Raw genomic sequence first — 22,583 nt, 5'->3', positions numbered from 1 at the left:
TTCAGCGGCGCTCCCGGTCTCTGGATAGCGCCCGGAGGCTCAACAGCGCTCCCGGTCTTAGATGGGCGCCCGGAGGCTTCGATAGCGCTCCCGGTCTTTGCTGAAGGTGCCCGGAGGCTTCAAGAGCGCTCCCGGTCTTTGCTGGAGGGCAACAGGCCCGTCAACGTTAAAGAAACTTCTGCCGGCTGAACGGCGCCGGACTTAAACAACAGATCAGCAGTGGTGACTTACTCTGGGGCCAGGCCCGCTTCCATTCTTCCGCTTGAGCCTGTATGTATGCCCCAGCGATTGTCCCGGCTGCCGACGGATCCTCTGGAAGGACACAGGGGCGTAGGGTGGCTCCACGGGCACAGCTGCTGCAGCTCCTCTCGGTGGTGAAGGTGTCCCTGCCCCTGCCAATCTTGCTGGTAATGGCGGCGGTGTCAATGCTGAGGCTGGAGGAAGTGGAGGCAGGTCTTCGTTTCCCGCTCTTGAACAGACTCCACCCCCAGCCTCACGCATCATCTCGACTCCTCCGCCGAGGTACTTCTTTTTCCTTTTCTTAGTCTTCAATGCCCTGGAGCTGGCGCCTCCCCTCTTTGGGCGGAGTACTCTGTCCTTTTTCTTCGGCGCCGGCCAGCCCCAGGCTCTTCTTTTGGCGCCAATTTTGCGCGCGCTTTCTGTGTCTTCCCAGACAACGGCCATCTTGCCGCCATCTTGTGCCCGGTCCTTCACCTCAGGCACTGTTTCTTCTTCCCACCCTGGGACTGTAAATCTTCGCTGAGAGTCCGGATCAGGGGCCCTCGGCACCACTTGGTCTCCATCTTCTTGGAGCGGGTCCCCTTGCATACGATCCGGATCCTGCCGACTACGCCACATGTAACGGGGTGCCAGGGGTGCCTCCGGCCTTGTAGTCGTGGCCCTTGGTATCAGGCTTACCCCTGGTTCCACCGTCACTATGGGGACAGGAGATGACTTGGTGGGGCAGAGTGTGGTGGTGGTGTAGATGTTCTCCGGCGCACAAACACTCTTCAGGCAGGGTACAATGCAAGGAACAAACATTCTTTTATTCTTCACAGATAAAAAAACAAAGCAATCCGGTCAGCAATAGATCTGGCAGATGACAATTTCTGTGGAGCTGGGGACAACCTGTCCAAACGCACCCTCTGGTGGGGCTATGCCCTAAGTACTCCACTTCCGTCGGGCACCCACTCTTCAGCCAAGCATACACCGGACCCACACCGGCAGAATAGGCTCTGAGGTTGCGTCCACCTCCTTATCTCCGGTGTCCCCTGCTGTTCCGCTCACACACTCTGCCTGACGTGCACACACTGCTGTCCCGGATGCTACTTCTCACAAAGTCCCAAACAAAGCCATAGAGGTGATGTTACGCTTTCTTAGCTGGGGGAAGCCTGTCCTTGCGTCCCCTCCAGTGGGGATGTGCCTGACTACTCCACTTCGCCCGGCTCCCACTTCTGGCTACCCACAGCCCGGACCCACACCGGACTGCTTCACACTATGAGGTTCCGCCTGCTCCTTTTCTCACCGGCTTCCCTGACTTCCAGCTCCCACACTCTGCCCCGGCTCTGCTGCTCCGCTCCTGTCCCCGAGACGACTGCTCCCTTGATCTAATCTTTTCCTCACACCCTTGCTCTCTCCTCCCCTTGTCTCTGCCGGCTCCTCCTCTCCACTGTGGTGACAGCCGTCCCACCCGGCCACTAGGGGTACCCTAACACTATACACATGCACATACAAATAAAACATTTTTATTAATAACATTTCCGGGTTAACTATGTTCCCTTTTGCAGGGGGTCTGCTCACCCACTGCAAGCACACGGCAAACAAGAAGGGGAGAGAGGCTTGGAGCATCTTCCCTGGGTGACCCCCATAGGGACTCAAAGTCGGGGTTACCCCAAACCACCAAGGGCTAAGGAAGGCGAGTCAGTAGTCACCCTCATAAAGTCAGCCTGAAGGATACCTGGTTCCCACCTGGTTCATCCCAGCTACGCCCGGGCTACTCACCCTGCCATCAAATGTGAGTAAAGCCCTTGAAAGACATTCCTGCCTGTGTGGTTATTCTGCGACTTGTGGTACTACAAACCTACACCGGGCCCTGGGGCTTGCCTCACTCTCAGGAGGCTACTACATCCGACTGCACCCACCATCAGCCCCAGGCGTCCCCTAACCTGCAGTGGCGGTCCCCACTGACCGCAATACTGAGAGTGGCGTCACGATCAAACAAGAAGATTTCCTACCAGTGACGGAGATCCAGCAACGTGGAGTCCCTGAAGGTAATGCACCGACACCGACACAGCACCTGCGGGGCTTCACAAGAGACAAAATCGACCTTCATGTCATTCGAACATTGGACACATCCTAAGCATGGAAATGTGCCCCTGTGGATTGTAGAAAGAGTACTCTGTTGCAGGGGTGGCTTTGATGGTCCAATGTCAACCCATACTAAAATGTCCTTGAGATTATGTGGGTGTTTATGGCAGAACAGTGGTTGCATTTGAAACTCAGGGTTATTTGGATAAGAATTTTTAAGTATGGGCCAGTGTTCCAATATGGTCTTGCGTATTAATGGAGAGAAGGGATGGTATGTATTAAAAATGTAACTTGCCTATTCCTCTGGATGGATTATGAGTTGGTGACTACAGGGGGATAGGCGATATTAGGGGGATAGCATCTGGCTAAGAGCCTCCTACTCATTTCCAGTTGTCTGGTCTGTCATGTGGAGCTATATGATACAATCCTGTCGATCCAACAATGCTGTGATTTGAGAAGATATTTCTTAATATGAATTGGGTGATAGCTACTTTAATGCAATAGGCTGTTTTTGCCCGTTGGGTTTGTATATAGATCAGTTATGAGACAATTGTTATCATCAATTATGACAATAGTGTCCAGGAAATGTATGGCTCTGGGAACATGATGTAAATGAAAGGTGATGCCAGACAGTGAATTGTTTCTGTGTTTTAAAAAGGAAAGAAGGTATGGAAACAGTGTATAGATGACGTGTTCTGTATATGAGATGGTAGTTCCTTTTTTTACATCATGATCCCAGAGTCATAAATTTATTGAAAATGTAAAAAGTTCACACTACAGTGGTATTTTAACCTGAAAGTCGGGCATTTCAGTAGAAACAGCAATGGTGATTTCCTCATCTCAATTTATTGAAACAAAAGCAAATAATAGTGATGGGTAGAGATGAGCGAACCGGTCGTGGTTCGGCTCGAGTTCGGTTCGTCGAACGGAGGTCCCGTTCGAGTTCAGTTCGTCGAACGTTCGACGAACCGAACTCGAACCGCATAGGAAACAATGGCAGGCATTCACAAACACATAAAAACACCTAGAAAACACCCTCAAAGGTGTCCAAAAGGTGACAAACAACTCACAACACAACACAAACACATGGGAAAGTGACAAGGACATATACTCAGGGCCGTATTTGCCATTAGGCACTTGAGGGCACGTGCCTAGGGCGGCGCCTTCCAGGGGGGCGGCGCCCAAACCAAAATGAAAAAAAAAAAAAAAATTTTTTTTTTTAAATCTTCCTCCCTCCTCCAAACTCTTTATTAAATCCGGCGCCTTTTTGGAGGAGGGAGGGAGCGCACAGTCATTTATAGTCGCGTCTATAACACGCGAATATAAATGACACTGTGAGCGTGCCGGCACTTACTTCCGGGGTCAGAGGAGCTGTAATCAGCTCCCCGCCCCGACGTGCTGCCGTGCGCTCACTGTGCAGAGGTCACAGGAGCGTGAGGCAGCGCCGCGCAGAGGAGGATGGGACATGGAGCCGCCGCCGAGGAAGATGTGAGATGATGATCCTGCCACCGCCACCACCACCGCGGAGAACGGGAGGTGCAGCCGCCGGAGATGCCGCCTGGAGCAGGTAAGCGCTTTACAGCCGAAGACAGCGCCGAACAAGCAACCCGGGGGGGGAGGGGGGAAGCCGGAGGATGTGGGGGCGCAACATGGAGGATGGGGGGATGGAACATGATATGGGGGCGCAACATGGAGGATGGGGGGATGGAACATGATATGGGGGCGCAACATGGAGGATGGGGGGATGGAACATGATATGGGGGCGCAACATGGAGGATGGGGGGATGGAACATGATATGGGGGCGCAACATGGAGGATGGGGGGATGGAACATGATATGGGGGCGCAACATGGAGGATGGGGGATGGAACATGATATGGGGGCGCAACATGGAGGATGGGGGATGGAACATGATATGGGGGCGCAACATGGAGGATGGGGGGATGGAACATGATATGGGGGCACAACTTGGAGGATGGGGGGATGGAACATGATATGGGGGCGCAACATGGAGGATGGGGGGATGGAACATGATATGGGGGCGCAACATGGAGGATGGGGGGATGGAACATGATATGGGGGTGCAACATGGAGGATGGGGGGGATGCAGCATGATGTGGGGGTGCAACATGGAGGCTGGGGTGCCGCATGATATGGGGGCGCAACATGGAGGATGGGGGGATGGAACATGATATGGGGGCGCAACATGGAGGATGGGGGGGATGGAACATGATATGGGGGCGCAACATGGAGGATGGGGGGGGATGCAGCATGATGTGGGGGTGCAACATGGAGCATGGGGGGGATGCCGCATGATATGGGGGCGCAACATGGAGGATGGGGGGATGGAACATGATATGGGGGCGCAACATGGAGGATGGGGGGATGGAACATGATGTGGGGGCGCAGCATGAAGGATGGGGGGGATGCCGCATGATGTGGGGGTGCAACATGGAGGATGTGGGGGCGCAACATGGAGGATGGGGGGATGGAAAATGATGTGGGGGCGCAACATGGAGGATGGGGGGGATGCAGCATGATGTGGGGGCGCAACATGGAGGATGGGGGGGATGCAGCATGATGTGGGGGCGCAGCATGGAGGATGGGGGGGATGAAGCATGATGTGGGGCGCAACATGGAGGATGGGGGGGATGAAGCATGATGTGGGGGCGCAGCATGGAGGATGGGGGGGATTAAGCATGATGTGGGGGCGCAGCATGGAGGATGGGGGGGATGAAGCATGATGTGGGGTCGCAGCATGGAGGATGGGGGGGATGAAGCATGATGTGGGGGCGCAGCATGGAGGATGGGGGGGATGAAGCATGATGTGGGGGTGCAGCATGGAGGATGGGGGGGATGAAGCATGATGTGGGGGCGCAGCATGGAGGATGGGGGGATGAAGCATGATGTGGGGGCGCAGCATGGAGGATGGGGGGATGAAGCATGATGTGGGGGCGCAGCATGGAGGATGTGGGGGCGCAACATGGGGATGGAGCATGATGTGGGGGCGCAGCATGGGGGATGAAGCAGAATGGGAAAATGTGGGGGGGAGGGAAAATGAGGGAGGGTGATGGACAGTATAGCAAATGGGAGTTACAGTATGGAGAATGAAAGGCATGGTATGGAGAATGGGGTAGCACGGGGGGGGGCATGGTATGGAGAATGGGGTAGCACGGGGGGGGCATGGTATGGAGAATGGGGTAGCACGGGGGGGCATGGCATGGAGAATGGGGTAGCACGGGGGGGCATGGTATGGAGAATGGGAAAGCATGGGGGGTACTCTGTATGGAAGGGGAACCATGGTGGGCTTGGTATGGAGGGGGCTTGATATGGAGAAGGGGCAGCATGGGGAGCGCTCAGTTAGGAGCCTGGAAGGGCTGGGTATACAGAATGCGAAGCATAAGGCTCATTATAGAGTGGGGACATCATGAGGGGGGCAGTGAAGTGGGGGCTGCATGGAGAGGTGGGGACAGTGGAGGTCATAGTTCATAAGTGAGGAAGGTCTGGAGGGTATAATTCGGTGGGGAGGACAGTGGGGTTTTCATGTGAGGGGGCAGTGTAGTGGGAATGTTATAGGAGAGAATGTGGAGGCTGTATACTGTAAGTGACACGGTGTGGGGTCATTCTTTGTGCTGTGAGCTCAGTGATGGGCAATTATTTATTCTTGGGCACAGCCTTGGGCTTACTTCGGGTGGTTACTCTTTAGTGAGAATTATGAGTCTGTCACCAGGTTTTTGCCACCTAATTTGAGAGCAGCATAATGTAGGGGCAGAGATCCTGATTCCAGTGTTGTCACTTACTGGGCTGCTTAGTGTAGTTTTGATAGCATCACTGTTTAATCAGCAGTAGTTATCATTACAGGACTACTTGGTGTGCTGCAGGTAGTCCAGCATATTCATGAGCTCTGTATAACTGCGAGATCTGCAGCAGAGAAAACGACAGCAAACAGCTCAGTAAGTGACACATTGCTGGAATCAGGGGCTCTGTCTCTACATTATGCTGCTCTCAGATGGGGGAGCAAAACCTGGTGACAGATTCCCTATACGGGCACCATTGCAGTGTTTGCTGCAGCAGACCAGACAAGAGGGAAGTCTTGGGAGACGCAGGACAATGTGTTGCTAAGAGCGATGACATTTTACTTTTACTCCCAAAATGGCAATTAATCTGCAGACACATTTATACAGGGGACGTCGCTCTGGCATGTACAGTTTTACCTTAATATTATATATATGCAAACTGTTCTGTCCCCCCTGGTGCGGCCGATGTCTTGGTGCAGATGTGCACCGTCCTATTTGCATATTAAAGACAGTCCCTCGCCCTTAGGTGAGTCAGTGCTGTTTAAAATCACTTAGCATTTCTGCACGTGTCCTGACACTGGAGGAGCAGAGTAGCACTCCAAGTGTCAGTGTGGGTGCGCCTGCAATGTGACTGCAGTGTCCGCGTGGGTGCGCCTGCAATGTGACTGCAGTGTCAGTGTGGGTGCGCCTGCAGTGTGACTGCAGTGTCCGCGTGGGTGCGCCTGCAGTGTGACTGCAGTGTCCGCGTGGGTGCGCCTGCAATGTGACTGCAGTGTCCGCGTGGGTGTGCCTGCAATGTGACTGCAGTGTCAGTGTGGGTGCGCCTGCAATGTGACTGCAGTGTCCGCGTGGGTGCGCCTGCAATGTGACTGCAGTGTCCGCGTGGGTGCGCCTGCAATGTGACTGCAGTGTCCGCGTGGGTGTGCCTGCAATGTGATGCAGGTACGTTCTGACACCTGGTTGCTGCCTGTATTTGACTGCCGATTCAATGAGGAAGGTTGTTGAAGTGAGCGGACAGCACATCACAGCGCCGTGTCCCCCTCCTCACTGTGCTCCTCCTGTGTTGTGTGCACACCCGCACTGACGCTTGGAGTGTGCCGCTGTGCTCCTCCTGTGTTGGATGCACACATGCACTGACGCTTGGAGTGTGCCTCTGTGCTCCTTCTGTGATGTGTGCACACCCGCACTGACACTTGGAGTGTGCCGCTGTGCTCCTCCTGTGTTGGATGCACACATGCACTGACGCTTGGAGTGTGCCGCTGTGCTCCTTCTGTGTTGTGTGCACACTCGCACTGACGCTTGGCGTGTGCCGCTGTGCTCCTCCTGTGTTGTGTGCACACCCGCACTGACGCTTGGAGTGTGCCGCAGTGTTGGGTGCGGTGCAGTCAGGAGATCTGGTGTTACAGTGCTCACTCTCACCAATGGATCACTATTAATCAAGACAAAGGCCTGGCTAGTATTTTCCTATATTAGGTGGTATCGGTGCACCAGGCTTAGGCCGCGCAGAAATGTCCTCATTTTCATATCAAATGTGGCTTTTTCAGTGAACATTAAAGGGAACCTGTTACACCCTTTTTCAATTTTAAACTGCCCCCAATGTCTTGTTAGTGACGCAATGTAAGTGATGCACATTTTCTGACTAACAAGACAATGGAGCAGTTTAATATTAAAGGTCGTGACCAGTTCCTTTTAAGCTGAACTCTATATGGGTGGGTTTATTTCTCCACAGATCATGTCCCCCATATAAATATTTCCGCAGTCTAGGTGTCATTTTGGGGTGACAGATTCCCTTTAAGTCAGCTTAAAAATCATCTCACCTGACGAATGAAAGTTTTTTGCTCGTGCATCGGGTGATGGACACTGTTTAGATAAATCCGTTTCCCATCTTTGGCTGCAGTGTGAATGCTGCTTTTAAAGGGGTTTTCTCACATTGGGAACTTACCCCCTATCCTTGGGATGGGGAATAACTTTCCAATCGCTGGGGGTCCGACTACCGTGGCCCCGAGTGTTTCCCAGAACCAGAACATGCAGACAGAATGGATTCCGGGAGTAAAATTTCATAGTCCTGTCTCCTGAGCTGTGCACTTAAGAGGTCTTTTGAGCAATTGGTGGGGGTCTCAAGTCCCACCCCATGATGCCCCTTCTCCCTACTGAGCCCACCTCTGCCCTACTAATCTCCTCAGAATTAATGGTCCTAATCCTATAAGATCTTGTCCAAAAGTTAAGTCTACTGCCTGGGACTAATCAGTATTGTGGTTCTTATATGGTCCACAGTCTACTGATGGCTGGTAACAACTACCAGCATCTCCTTACCATTGTTAAGGACATACTGGGAGTTGTACGTTAATGCAATACATAGATGTATATGGGTCTAACCTGACACTGCACTTGATTGCTGTGTGAAGTTGGCAATGTATTCATGTACTGATGGTGGTTTTGGCGATGTATTGTCTTCAGGGTGGGTTTGGTGATGTGTTATTGTGTTTAGGGTGGTTTTGGTGATATTACTGTATTGACAGTAGTTCTGTTGATGTTTTACTGTACTAACTGTGGTTTTGGTTACGTATTATAGTATGTAGTGTGGTTTTAGTTATGTATTACTGTACTGATGGTGGTTCTGGTGATAGTCATGTGGCTGTTGTAATCTTTACCTTATCAGTCTTGATCCTAAAACATAGGGTCAGCATGCTGGACTAAAAATACAGCTATCTGCATGTCTGTCAGCCGAATAAGTAATAGACTAAAGCCCCCATACACTATAGTCTGATTTTTAGGCCGGCAGCTATCTTGCTCAGCTCTCCCATATACAGGAGCACTCATTCTGCCAATTGTTTCTGTGTTCTTTATTAGAGCCGCTGCTGGACATCTCCGACAGCAGCTTATCATTTAGAGGATAATAGGATCTACACTCCGTAATTGGACATTCTGGATCCTTATTCCCCCCGACAATCAGAATTGAGAGCCCCTGTTCACATTGGGCTATCAGCAGAACCTGTCGATATTGGCGGGTTTAGAAAACTTTAGGTTAATGTGTATGGAGGTCTTAACTACTATCTGAAGGCTCTGGGCTCTATCAGGGAATGTGCACACCTCTTGTAGATGTCTGTGAACCCCCGGAATTATTCAGACAGAAAACACTTTAGGACAGTCATCATTTTATCCTGAAGCAAATATTTATTTTTTTTGCTGTGGCTTCTTGGTTGTTTTTTCCAACATCTTTTAGCTACTGGATTTTACTTATTTTTTTAAATGAACTAGTAAGCGGCATCCAAGCAGCAGGCGCCATATAATGGCCGGTCACAACTAGTAAGCAGCATCCAAGCAGCAGGCGCCATATAATGGACCGGTCACTGTCAGCCGCTTCATGTCTGAGGAAACCTGACGCGCTTAAAAAAACTCCAAAGACTGAACATATGGACAGCAAGTCGTTTTACACTGCAGTGTATGAGTTCATTTCTTTAATATTTAGAGTTTGGGTTTTTTGGGCGGGTTATAGGGCGGATCTGTCTGGGAAAAAAAAAGCTGTGTGCACATACCCGTAATCTGACTGATCAGAAGGGGGCGCCACCACTGACAGTGCCTAGGGCAGCAAAAACCCCAAATACGGCCCTGCATATACTCATGCGAAAACAAAAGAGCTGGACAAGGAAAAAGAGGACGAGACACAGATATAGGCATGGCACGCCCTTCTAAAATCATGTAAAACACTGCAAGGTGACTCCAAGCGGAGTCTCCCTTTATTCCAAAAGTTGGGCCACACAGACACCCACCCCTTCAGTGGCAGCACTTGTGCCCCAGTTGTACACTTCACAGCTAGATTTGCATCAAGCACATTCAAAAATACGCCATCCTTAACCGTCCCCAGGATGACACCGGGGTAGGTAGCTAAGTCTTTCCTGATCCCAGCTCTGTTCATCTTGGCTCCTTTTAAAAAACACAGCAAGCAAGGGTTACTCCAAGCGGAGTCTCCCTTTTTTTCCAAAAATTGGGCCACACAGACACCCCATCAGTGGCAGCAGTTGTGCCCCAGTTGTACACTTCACAGCTAGATTTGCATCAAGCACATTCAAAAATACGCCATAATTAACCGTCCCCAGGATGACACCGGGGTAGGTAGCAAAGTCTTTGCTGAACCATGACTTGTTCATCTTGGCTCCTTTTAAAAAAACACAGCAATCAAGGGTTACTCCAAGCGGAGACTCCCTTTTTTCCAAAAATTGGGCCCCACACACACCCACCCCTTCAGTGGCAGCAGTTGTGCCCCAGTTGTACACTTCACAGCTAGATTTGCATCAAGCACATTCAAAAATACGCCATAATTAACCGTCCCCAGGATGACACCGGGGTAGGTAGCAAAGTCTTTGCTGAACCATGACTTGTTCATCTTGGCTCCTTTTAAAAAAACACAGCAATCAAGGGTTACTCCAAGTGGAGTCTCCCTTTTTTCCAAAAATTGGGCCCCACACACACCCACCCCTTCAGTGGCAGCAGTTGTGCCCCAGTTGTACACTTCACAGCTAGATTTGCATCAAGCACATTCAAAAATACGCCATAATTAACCGTCCCCAGGATGACACCGGGGTAGGTAGCAAAGTCTTTGCTGAACCATGACTTGTTCATCTTGGCTCCTTTTAAAAAAACACAGCAATCAAGGGTTACTCCAAGTGGAGTCTCCCTTTTTTCCAAAAATTGGGCCCCACACACACCCACCCCTTCAGTGGCAGCAGTTGTGCCCCAGTTGTACACTTCACAGCTAGATTTGCATCAAGCACATTCAAAAATACGCCATACTTAACCGTCCCCAGGATGACACCGGGGTAGGTAGCAAAGTCTTTGCTGAACCATGACTTGTTCATCTTGGCTCCTTTTAAAAAAACACAGCAATCAAGGGTTACTCCAAGCGGAGTCTCCCTTTTTTCCAAAAATTGGGCCCCACACACACCCACCCCTTCAGTGGCAGCAGTTGTGCCTCAGTTGTACACTTCACAGCTAGATTTGCATCAAGCACATTCAAAAATACGCCATAATTAACCGTCCCCAGCATGACACCGGGGTAGGTAGTCAAAGTCTTTGCTGAACCATGACTTGTTCATCTTGGATCATTTTTAAAAACAATGTAAGCAAGGGTTACTCCAAGCGGAGTCTCCCTTTTTTCCAAACATTGGGCCACACAGACACCCCATCAGTGGCAGCACTTGTGCCCTAGTTGCAAACAGGATGTTTTGATTTGCATCAAGCACATTCCAAATCCACAAGCATTTACTCTCCCCAGGATGACACAGGGGTAGTAAATTCCTTGTGGATCCATGACTTGTTCATTTTGATGAACGTTAGTCTGTCCACATTGTCACTGGACAGACGCGTGCGCTTATCTGTCAGCACACACCCAGCAGCACTGAAGACACGTTCAGAGACAACGCTGGCAGCTGGACACGACAAAATCTCCAAGGCGTAACTGGAGAGCTCTAGCCATTTTTCAAGATTTGAAGCCCAAAATGAGCAAGGCTCCATTTGCAAAGTCATGGCATCAATGTTCATTTGGAGATACTCCTGTATCATCCTCTCCAGACGTTGACTATGTGTCAGACTTGTTGTCTCTGGTGGCCTTGCAAAGGACGGTCTAAAAAAATTATGAAAAGATTCCATAAAATTGCTGTTACCAGCACCAGATACGGTCCTACTGGTACTGGTAGACTGTTGAAGATGACGAGACCGTCCCATGTTTGTCAAGTTACAACTGGGAGATTCACTCCCTGCACCTGCACGGTTGTTTGGTGGAAAAGCCGAGCTAAGATCGAGTAACAGCTTCTGCTGATACTCCTGCATACGTCCGTCCCTTTCTATGGCTGGAATTATGTCACAAAATTTGGACTTGTACAGGGGATCTAATAGTGTGGCAAGCCAGTAGTCATCATCACTTCTAATTTTGACAATACGAGGGTCATGTTGGAGGTAGTGCAGCAAGAAGGCGCTCATGTGTCTTGCGCAGCCATGCAGATCAAGTCCACGCTGTGTTTGTGGCATAGAGGTGCTAACCGTTCTTTCTTCCTCTGACATCTCTCCCCAACCTCTTTCAACTGAAATTTGACCAAGGTCTCCCTCATCCGCTGAGTCTTCCATGTCCATGGACAGTTCGTCCTCCATTTCTTCATGTTCTCCTGCCCCTTCCTCAACATTTCGCCTGCTACCATGCACCCTTGTTGATCCCTGTCCCCCATGGTCCCATGCCTGCCGCGTTGGTGATGATGAACGTCTGGACCTTGGTGATGTTGTTGTGTCTTGCGCATATGAATCCTCCTGTAGTTCCTCCCCTTCCTGTTGTCTCACCCCCTGACTCCGAATAGTGTTTAGCGTGTGCTCCAGCATGTAAATGACTGGAATTGTCATGCTGATAATGGCATTGTCAGCGCTAAACATATTCGTCGCCATGTCGAAAATGTGCAGAAGGGTGCATAGGTCCTTGACCTGAGACCACTCTATCAGGATGATCTTCCCCACCTCTGCATCTCGTTGGCCCAGGCTATACTTCATGACGTATTGCACCAGGGCTCGGCGGTGCTGCCACAGTCGCTGAAACATGTGGAGAGTCGAATTCCAGCGTGTCGGCACATCGCATTTCAGGCGATGAACCGGCAGGCCAAAAGACTTCTGGAGAGATGCAAGTCGCTCAGCTGCGGCGGTTGAACGGCGGAAGTGAGCAGACAGTTTTCGTGCCCTGGTCAGAAGGCCATCTAGGCCGGGATAGTGTGTTAAAAATTGCTGGACAACAAGGTTCAACACGTGAGCCATACAAGGTACGTGTGTCACCTTGCCCAGGCGAAGGGCCGCACTCAGGATTGCAGCATTGTCGCACACGGCCTTACCAGGCTGCAGGTTGAGTGGAGACAACCATTTATTAAACTCGGACCTCAGAGCTGACCACAACTCCTCAGCTGTGTGACTCCTATTCCCAAGACATGTCAAGCTAAAGACCGCCTGATGCCGTTGCGCTCTGCTGCCAGCATAGTAATGAGGGGTGCGTGATTCCTTCTGCGCAGTTAGAATGCTGGTGACCTGACCAGGCAGGCTTGGGGAGGAGGTGGAGGACCCAGATGAGGTGGAGGAGGCAGAAGCAGTGGCAGAACTTGGACAGACAGAGGATTGACACACAAGTCGTGGGGACTAGTGATGAGCGAGTACCAAAAAGCTCGGGTGCTCGAGGCTCGGGCTGAGCATCCCAAGATACTCGTGTACTCGGCCCGAGCACCGAGCCCAATGTTATCCTATGGGAGACCCGAGTATTTTTCTGAAATCACCCCCGGCAGCATCAGCATGTAGAAACCCTAAAAATGTCACAAAAGTCTCAGAATGAGAGTGCTCAAATGACATGGCAACAGCATGGAGAAGACCCCTTGAAGCATTTATCACTCAAAAGTCACAGCTGTGAACAATTTTGTCCGAGTTTTACGCCATTTTTACGGACTCACCAGAAAACCTTCCAAAATGACACCAAAATGAATTTTCATGGCGGAAATGTTAAGGGCACATACCCAATAGTGAGATAGAGCTAATGTATGTTACTTTTTGAGATCAATACATGAAAGATTTTACGTAAAACATTGTGTGGCACTCCGATGACCAAAACGCACGTTTTGTGCTTTTTACTAGCGATGTCGGTCATTTTTTTTTTCATTCTATCTCCCGTCGGTCGGTCTCGCTCTGTCTTTCTCTCTCTGTCTTGTCTGTCCCCGTCTCACAGTCTGTCGGTCATTCTCCCCCCTCTCTCTTACTTACCGTTCCCCAATCACTGCCGCGGCGCTGCACAGCTGTTCACTAAACTCCGGCAGCTTTTCCTCTTTTGAAAAAGCCGGCCGCTCATTAAACAATCTCGTATTCCCTGCTTTCCTGCTTTTCGGCGCCTATGATTGGTTGCAGTGAGACACGCCATCACGCTGAGTGACAGGTGTCTCACTGCACCCAATCACAGCAGCCGGTGGGTGTGTGTATACTGTGCAGTGAAATAAATAATTAAATAATTAAAAAAAACCGGCGTGCGGTCCCCCCAATTTTAATACCAGCCAGATAAAGCCATATGGCTGAAGGCTGGTATTCTCAGGATGGGGAGCCCCACGTTATGGGGAGCCCCCCAGCCTAACAATATCAGTCAGCAGCCGCCCAGAATTGCCGCATACATTATATGCGACAGTTCTGGGACTGTACCCGGCTCTTCCCGATTTACCCTAGTGCGTTGGCAAATCGGGGTAATAAGGAGTTAATGGCAGCCCATAGCTGCCACTAAATCCGAGATTAATCATGTCAGGCGTCTCCCCGAGATTCCTTCCATGATTAATCTGTAAATTACAGTTAAAAAACACACAAACCCGAAAAATCCTTTATTAGAAATAAAAAACACTAACAAAGTCCCTCATCACCAATTTATTAACCCCGACAAACCCTCCATGTCCGGCGTACTCCACAGTCCTCCAGCGTCGCATCCAGCTGTGCTGCATGAAGGTGACAGGAGCTGCAGAATACACCGCCGCTCCTGTCAGCTTCACACAGCAAATGAAGACAGCCGCGCGATCAGCTGAGCTGTCACTGAGGTTACCTGGATCCAGCGGTGGATGCAGCGGTGGCCGCGGGTAACCTCAGTGACAGCTCAGCTGATCGCGCTATTCACCGCCGCACCGGTCAGCTCCATGCAGCAACTGAGGTGAGTATAGCGATCAGCTGAGCTGTCACTGAGGTTACCTGGATCCAGCGGTGGATGCAGTGGTGGCCGCGGGTAACCTCAGTGACAGCTCAGCTGATCGTGCTACTCACCGCCGCACCGGTCAGCTCCACGCAGCAACTGAGGTGAGTATAGCGATCAGCCAAGCTGTCACTGAGGTTAATCGCGGCCACCGCTGGATCCAGCGGTGGCCTTGAGTTACCTGACTGACAGCAGCTAATCGCGCTACTCACCTCAGTTGCTGTGTGAAGCTGACAGGAGCGGCGGTGTATTCTGCAGCTCCTGTCACCTGCATACAGCAGAGCTGGACGCGACGCTGGAGGTCCGTGGATTACGCCGGACATGGAGGCTTTGTCGGGGTTAATAAATTGGTGATGAGGGACTTTGTTATTGTTTTTTATTTCTAATAAAGGATTTTTCGGGTGTGTGTGTTTTTTAACTGTAATTTACAGATTAATCATGGAAGGTATCTCGGGGAGACGCCTGACATGATTAATCTAGGATTTAGAGGCAGCTATAGGCTGCCATTAACTCCTTATTACCCCGATTTGCCAACGCACTAGGGTAAATCGGGAAGAGCCGGGTACAGTCCCAGAACTGTCGCATCTAATGTATGCGGCAATTCTGGGCGGCTGATGACTGATATTGTTAGGCTGGGGGGGCTCCCCATAACGTGGGGCTCCCCATCCTGAGAATACCAGCCTTCAGCTGTATGGCTTTATCTGGCTGGTATTAAAATTGGGGGGACCGCATGCCGTTTTTTTTAATTATTTATTTATTTATTATACTGCACAGTATAGACACGCCCACCGGCTGTTGTGATTGGGTGCAGTGAGACACCTGTCACTCAGTGTGGGGGCGTGTCTCACTGCAACCAATCATAGGCGTCTGTGGGCGGGGAAAGCAGGGAATATGAGATGGCTGTGTGCAGAGCACAGCGCGCCCGCCGGTATAAAGGCTCGGTCACGTTGTGCGGGCCGGCCAATCACTGCAATTCCACAACGAACAGGGCTGTGGCATTGCAGTGGTCTGCCAGCCAATCCCTGCATGAGGGCTGGCTCTCAAAAGAGCGCCAACATGCAGGGATGAAGACCACGAGTACAGCACGAGTATCGCGAAATTACTCGGTACCCGCCGAGTAGCCCGAGTACAGTGATACTCGTGCGAGTACCGAGTAGTAACAATCATACTCGCTCATCACTAGTGGGGACGGCAAGACTTGTGCAGCAGACCCTTCACCATCTATCACCATAGTTACCCAGTGCCCAGTCAGCGACATGTAACGTCCCTGTCCATGCTTACTGGTCCAAGTATCGGTGGTGAAATGCACCCGTTGACACACAGAGTTTCTCAAGGAAGCGGTGATGTTGTGTGCGACATGCTGGTGTAGCGCGGGCACACCTTTCTTAGAGAAGTAGTGGCGACTGGGCATCTGGTACTGGGGCACAGCGACAGACATAAGGTCTCTAAAATCCTGTGTGTCCACCAGGCGGAAAGGCAGCATTTCGGTAGCCAAGAGCTTACAGAGGGATAAAGTCAACCTCTTAGCTTTGTCATGGGTCACAGAAAATGGCCTTTTATTTGTCCACATCTGAGGGACAGAGATCTGGCTGCTGTGTGTAGACGGTGTTGAGTAGGGTGTCCCTGGAAAAATGCAGGTTTGTGAGGAAAGTACAGGCGTAGACATGATGTCGCCTTCATCCAACGTTGGTGCTATCGATGTCTGAGAGAGCTGTACACACATACTTGTTTCCCCTTCCAAACCAACTGACGACCTACCAAGCAAACTGCCTGTTGCGGTTACAGTGGTGGAAGTTGTGCATGGAAAAGCAGGTGTGACAGCTGTCCCCACAGTCCTAAAAGATGAAGAGCGCGCGGATGCACTAGAAGGGGCAGGCGGTGGATGGTTCGCTCCGCTAGGCCGCAGTGCAGCACGGTGAGCTTCCCACCGGGACATATGATATTTATTCATGTGACGATTCATGGAAGAAGTTGTCAAACTGCTGAGGTTTTGACCTCTACTAACAGAATCATGACAAATTTTACAGATCACATAATTTGGGCGATCTTTTGCTATGTCAAAAAAGGACCAGGCTAGGCAAGGCTTAGAGGGCATGCGACCTGCTGATCCACCCCGACTAGTGCTCAGAGGCACAGTGGTGGCTGAAGATGCAGTTGTAGACGTGCTACCAGTACTCCTACTCTGTCCAGGAAGGCGCAAGGTAACTTCGTCGTCAGTTGTATCCTCCTCCACCGCCTCTGTTGACCTCCTCGAGTGCCTGACTGTGGGTTGACAGTAGGTGGTATCTAGAACTTCCTCATCAATTGTTGTGTTTGCACTCCCCTCACCCTCAGACCGAGCCTCTTCTTGCCCTGACCGAATATTTAAGTTGTCATCCCAATCTGGTATCTGCGTCTCATCGTCATCAGTATGTTCCTCATTGTCTATAACAACAGGTGTTACAGTTGGTGAAAAAGGGTCAACATTATGCTCAGAAACTTGGTCCTCACGGCCTGAATCAGAGTCACAAAGGTTCTGGGCATCACTGCAGACCATTTCCTGGTCTGTACTAACTGTAGCTTGGGAGCAGACCTCTGATTCCCAGGCTATAGTGTGACTGAACAGCTCTGCAGACTCAGCCATCTCAGTTCCACCATACTGTGCAGGGCGGATGGAGACTTCAGAGCTGGGAGAAAGCAAGTTTGATTGGGATGACAACTCAGAGGACTGGTGTTTTTTGGATGCGGTAGTTGAGGTGGCGGAGAGGGCACTTGTTGGACCACTTGAGATCCATTCAAGCATTTTCCATTTTTTGGCCATCATCTACCTTTGTTCCAGTTGTTCGTGTCCGTAAAAAAGGGAGCACATCGGATTGTCCACGGTAAGTAGTAGACATCTTACTTTTGCTGGAAGATGGTCTATCTTCAGCAGATGTTAATGGAGCTTTGCCACCTTCCCCATGGACAAACCCTTTTTTCCTTTTCCCACACGCCTCTTCCCCTTTCCACCAGCATCTGTCATTTTGCCACTCATTTTGATAGCGACAAGATTGTGCACTTAAAATGTGGTAGTAAAAATTGAGAGGTGGTGTAGATTTCAGCGGTGGTCTAGCTTTATTAACAGCAGAATAAACAACAATAATTATCCCTGACAATGCAACTACGGCCCTTAAACTGGCAGCAGTGTTTGCTAGTATAATGGCTTAGTAACAATGAGTTTGAGTGTGCAATGCAGGCAGACGTGCTGCAAATATCTTTGCACTAGCGAGACAATACAGAAGTCCAACAGCCACGTTTAGGATGCCACTAAGTTCACTCAGTGTTTGCTAGTATAATGGCTTAGTACCAATGAGTTTGAGTGTGCAATGCAGGCAGACGTGCTGCAAATATCTTTGCACTAGTGGGACAATACAGAAATCCAACAGCCACGTGTAGGATGCCACTAAGTTTCCTCAGTGTTTGCTAGTATAAAGTCTTAGTAACAATGAGTTTGAGTGTGCAATGCAGGCAGACGTGCTGCAAATATCTTTGCACTAGCGAGACCATACAGAAGTCCAACAGCCACGTTTAGGATGCCACTAAGTTCACTCAGTGTTTGCTAGTTTAATGGCTTAGCAACAATGAGTTTGAGTGTGCAATGCAGGCAGACGTGCTGCAAATATCTTTGCACTAGTGGGACAATACAGAAGTCCAACAGCCACGTTTAGGATGCCACTAAGTTCACTCAGTGTTTGCTAGTATAATGGCTTAGTAACAATGAGTTTGAGTGTGCAATGCAGGCAGACGTGCTGCAAATATCTTTGCACTAGTGGGACAATACAGAAGTCCAACAGCCACGTTTAGGATGCCACTAAGTTCACTCAGTGTTTGCTGTTAAACTCTGTTTTCACGGACCTGTCACCTATGGCTCTGACCCTGCCGGTATTAACCCTTAAAAGGACTGATAGAAACTTCTATCCCTATTCTGAACAGCGCTGTGTATGGAGCGTACACTGCAGTATCGGAGATAGGAGCTGCGCCAGTTATGACTGACACCAAGGACGCAGAAGGCAGATAATGGCGTGCTGGAGGAAAATGTCCGTTTTTATAATGCAGGGACTTGTGACATGGACATCCTATCACACATGCCGTTGCTTCTCTGGCTAAAAGTCCACTTAGCTGTGTGTGTGTCTGGGATTGGCTGACATGCTGGCCCGCCCCACTACACGCGCGCGCTTAGGGAAGGAAGACAAGGAAAAAAAAAAAAAAATGGCGATCGCCATTATCCATACAGCAGTGATCTGAATGCGCTGTTCCCGCACACTATACACTGAAATTTCATAATAGTGTGAGTCACAGAGTGACTTACACTATTACAGCGGAAAGCCAGCTAGTAATTAGCTGGTCTTTTTGCTGCTAGAACCGTTCTCGAATGTATCTAGAACTATCGAGCTTTAGCAAAAAGCTCGAGTTCTAGTTCTATCTAGAACAGCCCCCAAAATCACTCGAGCCGCGAACTGGAGAACCTCGACCCGCGAACCGCGCTCAACTCTAGTGATGGGTATAGTCCCCAGAAAGTCAATGTCTCAATAACTTGTCATGTGGTCTTGAGCATCATTTACAGCTTGACCATGACTTCTTATGCTGATCACAGGTGGAGTTATTGTCTGCGGAGGCATGGCATCCCAGTTTTCTTGAAAAGCAGCCCTCAGGTCATTGAGGTTCTGGGGTAGAGTTATGAGCCTCTACACAGTGACTCAGCTGATCCCACAGTTTTTCTGTGGGATTCAGGTCTGAAGAAAGTGCAGGCCACTATCTTTGAGGTATCCCAGTCTCCAGCAGCCATTGCCTATTGATGCGACTTCGATGAAGATGCAATTAAGTTGCAGGGACATAATGACTGGATTAGTGATGTTATTCCAGTAGTAGGGGCTTGTCACTGTACCACTCACAAAGTGTAGGGCAGTTCTGTATTGATTATACACACCATGTAACACCACCACCAAAGGCTCGTCTGGTGACAACAGTGGCTGATGTATTGTGCTTTTCTTGACGTCTTCAACATCATTGGCGGCCATCATTTCTGCTCAGAATGAATCGACTCCTCAGTAACAGCATTGAGGCCCACTGGTCCCTCATTCAGCAAGACAATGACCCCTGTGCCTGGTGGTGTGCAAAGGTACTCTTGCAGGTTGTCTATCATGGAGACAACACTCATTTAAATGGTTACAAATGGTCTGACGTGACACTTGGTGCATGTCACGCTTTTTTTAAATGTGCCTGGAGTTGTGTGGCATTCATAATCCAGTTTCGAAGGGCATTGTTCACAATGAAAAGCTCATCAGTGTGAGATGTGGGGAAAGGACGTCCACTTCTAGGCCTTTCTGTGACTCTTCCCGTCTCTCTGTACCTCTGTTACAACCTGCTGATGACACTCTGTGACATTCTAGGCTCATTGGCCACTTCCATCTGAGAACACAATTGTGAGGTACTGTTGATCAATTAGGTGTCATCTTGATCTCATGATGTCAAAATGTGAACCGCATGATGAGGATGACTGTTTAAATATCAATTCTAATTGTACTCCAAAATGTATTGGGCGATTCATGGATCAACCAACTGTTGTTAATTTTGCCATTAAGCTCAAGCTAAAGTTTAGAGAAGGTCATATTAGGTTGACTTGAAAAGGTCAGAGTGCATTTTTGGGTCATCCTGAAATTTCACCAGAAAGCCAATTATCCCTATCTTTTTGCGAGTAGTGTATGTGTGTAGTTAAAGGGAACCTGTCATCAGAAATTTAGCTATAAAGCTAAAAGTTTCCCCCTCTGCAGCTCCTGGGCTGCATTCTAGGAAGCTTCCTATAGTTCTTGTGGCCCCTTTTATACCAAAATAAACACTTTATAAACTTGTACCTTTTCTTATGCAAATTTCGTAAATCTTCCATGGGGGCGGGCTGCCTGGGGTACGTTGCTGTCCTCCTGCCGATTTACGCCGCCCCCGAACGCTGAATTTCAAAGCTCAGGACGCCGCCCCTGGGTGCCCGTGGTCCCGCGCATGCGCTGTTCCACTGTAGCGGTGCCGTGCACTGTGTGCACGTGTGACCGCTGGTGACGCTTTGCGTGGGCACGAGGTTATGGGCGGGGCTGTGAGTGTCATGCTCTCCTGCTCCGTCCGCTCTTCCCATCTATTTCCTGCTGCTGAGCAGGATGGGAAGGAGGTGACGTCCGGTCATCGGGCCAGCGAGCGCTTGCGCATAACGCTGGAGTAATAGGGGAAAGTGCAGTCACGAGGTTATGGGCGGCACTTGCTGATGACACTCACAGCGCCGCCCATAACCTCGTGCCCGCGCAAAGCGTCACCAGCGGTCACACGTGCACACAGTGCACAGCACCGCTACAGTGGAACAGCACATGCGCGGGACCACGGGCACCCAGGGGCGGCGTCCTGAGCTTTTAAATTCAGCGTTCGGGGGCGGCGTAAATCGGCAGGAGGACAGCAACGTACCCCAGGCAGCCCGCCCCCATGGAAGATTTACGAAATTTGCATAAGAAAAGGTACAAGTTTATAAAGTGTTTATTTTGGTATAAAAGGGGCCACAAGAACTATAGGAAGCTTCCTAGAATGCAGCCCAGGAGCTGCAGAGGGGGGAACTTTTAGCTTTATAGCTAAATTTCTGATGACAGGTTCCCTTTAATATTTACACCGCTGCTGGAGTGCAGTAAACCTGAAAGAGAACAGGAAACTCCAGTGGTAATGACCTTTTAAATGATCATGGAAATTCCTACCTGAGTATAAGTAAGGAACAGTTAGAAAGATATGCACATTGTAATTTGTTTTTCCATTTTTATGATCTGTTTGGGGAGTATAACAATTGAAAAAAAAGGTTAAAGTTACATGACTCACTATTAGTTTGTTTTCCCCTAAAAGGTCTTCAGATTCCATCCATTCCATCTACTATCAGGTTTTGGAATGAATAGAATAACTTTGTCTGCATAACTTTTTTTCCCCATAAAAAAAAAGAGATTGAAAATGGAATGGACACTTCCTTTTTTTAACATTTAAATATGCACCTAGAACCACGAGCAGTTCTGGGTGCATATTGCTAATCCCAGCCTAACCGTCCCTGTATACACTAGCATAGATAAAGAGATCTTAAGAAAGTATTTCTAAAGATCTTTTACCGTATGCTAACGAGCGAGGGGACTAGTCCCCTGGGCGTTAGTTCCCCGGCCAGTCGGCTCCATTAGCATGTTAGTACGCCTCTGTTGGTGTGCTAACATGCTAATGAATATGCACCATCAGAGGATGATCTCCCTCACCTCTCTGCTGTCATCGCCGCCCGACGCTGCATTTCAGTCATGCGCACTATAAAGCCATGTGTATGCGTCATGGCTTCAAACTGACTTCTCTGCCGCCATCACGTCTGACGCTGGATTTCGGCTCAGTGCGCTTGACCCCCGTAGTTTCGGTCATGCGCACTACTTAAGTTTGAAGCCAGAACGCATACATCCGGCTTCATAGTGCATATGCACATACTGCCAAAATCCCCTGTCGGACGCGATGGCAGCAGAGAGGTGAGTGAGATTATCCTCTGACGCTGCGTATTCATTAGAATGCTATCACGTCCACAAAGGCGTACTAACATGCTAATGGAGCCGACTGACAAGGGGAACCAACGCACAGGGGACTAGTCCCCTCGCTCATTAGCATAAGATAAAATTCTTTAGAAATACTTTTTCTAAAGATCTCTTTATCTATGCTAGTGTATACAGAGACAGTTAGGCAGGGATT

The sequence above is a fragment of the Anomaloglossus baeobatrachus genome, chromosome 3 (assembly GCF_048569485.1).
Source record: "Anomaloglossus baeobatrachus isolate aAnoBae1 chromosome 3, aAnoBae1.hap1, whole genome shotgun sequence".
Lineage (NCBI taxonomy): Eukaryota > Metazoa > Chordata > Amphibia > Anura > Aromobatidae > Anomaloglossus > Anomaloglossus baeobatrachus.
Note: the sequence above shows the minus strand (reverse complement) of the source record.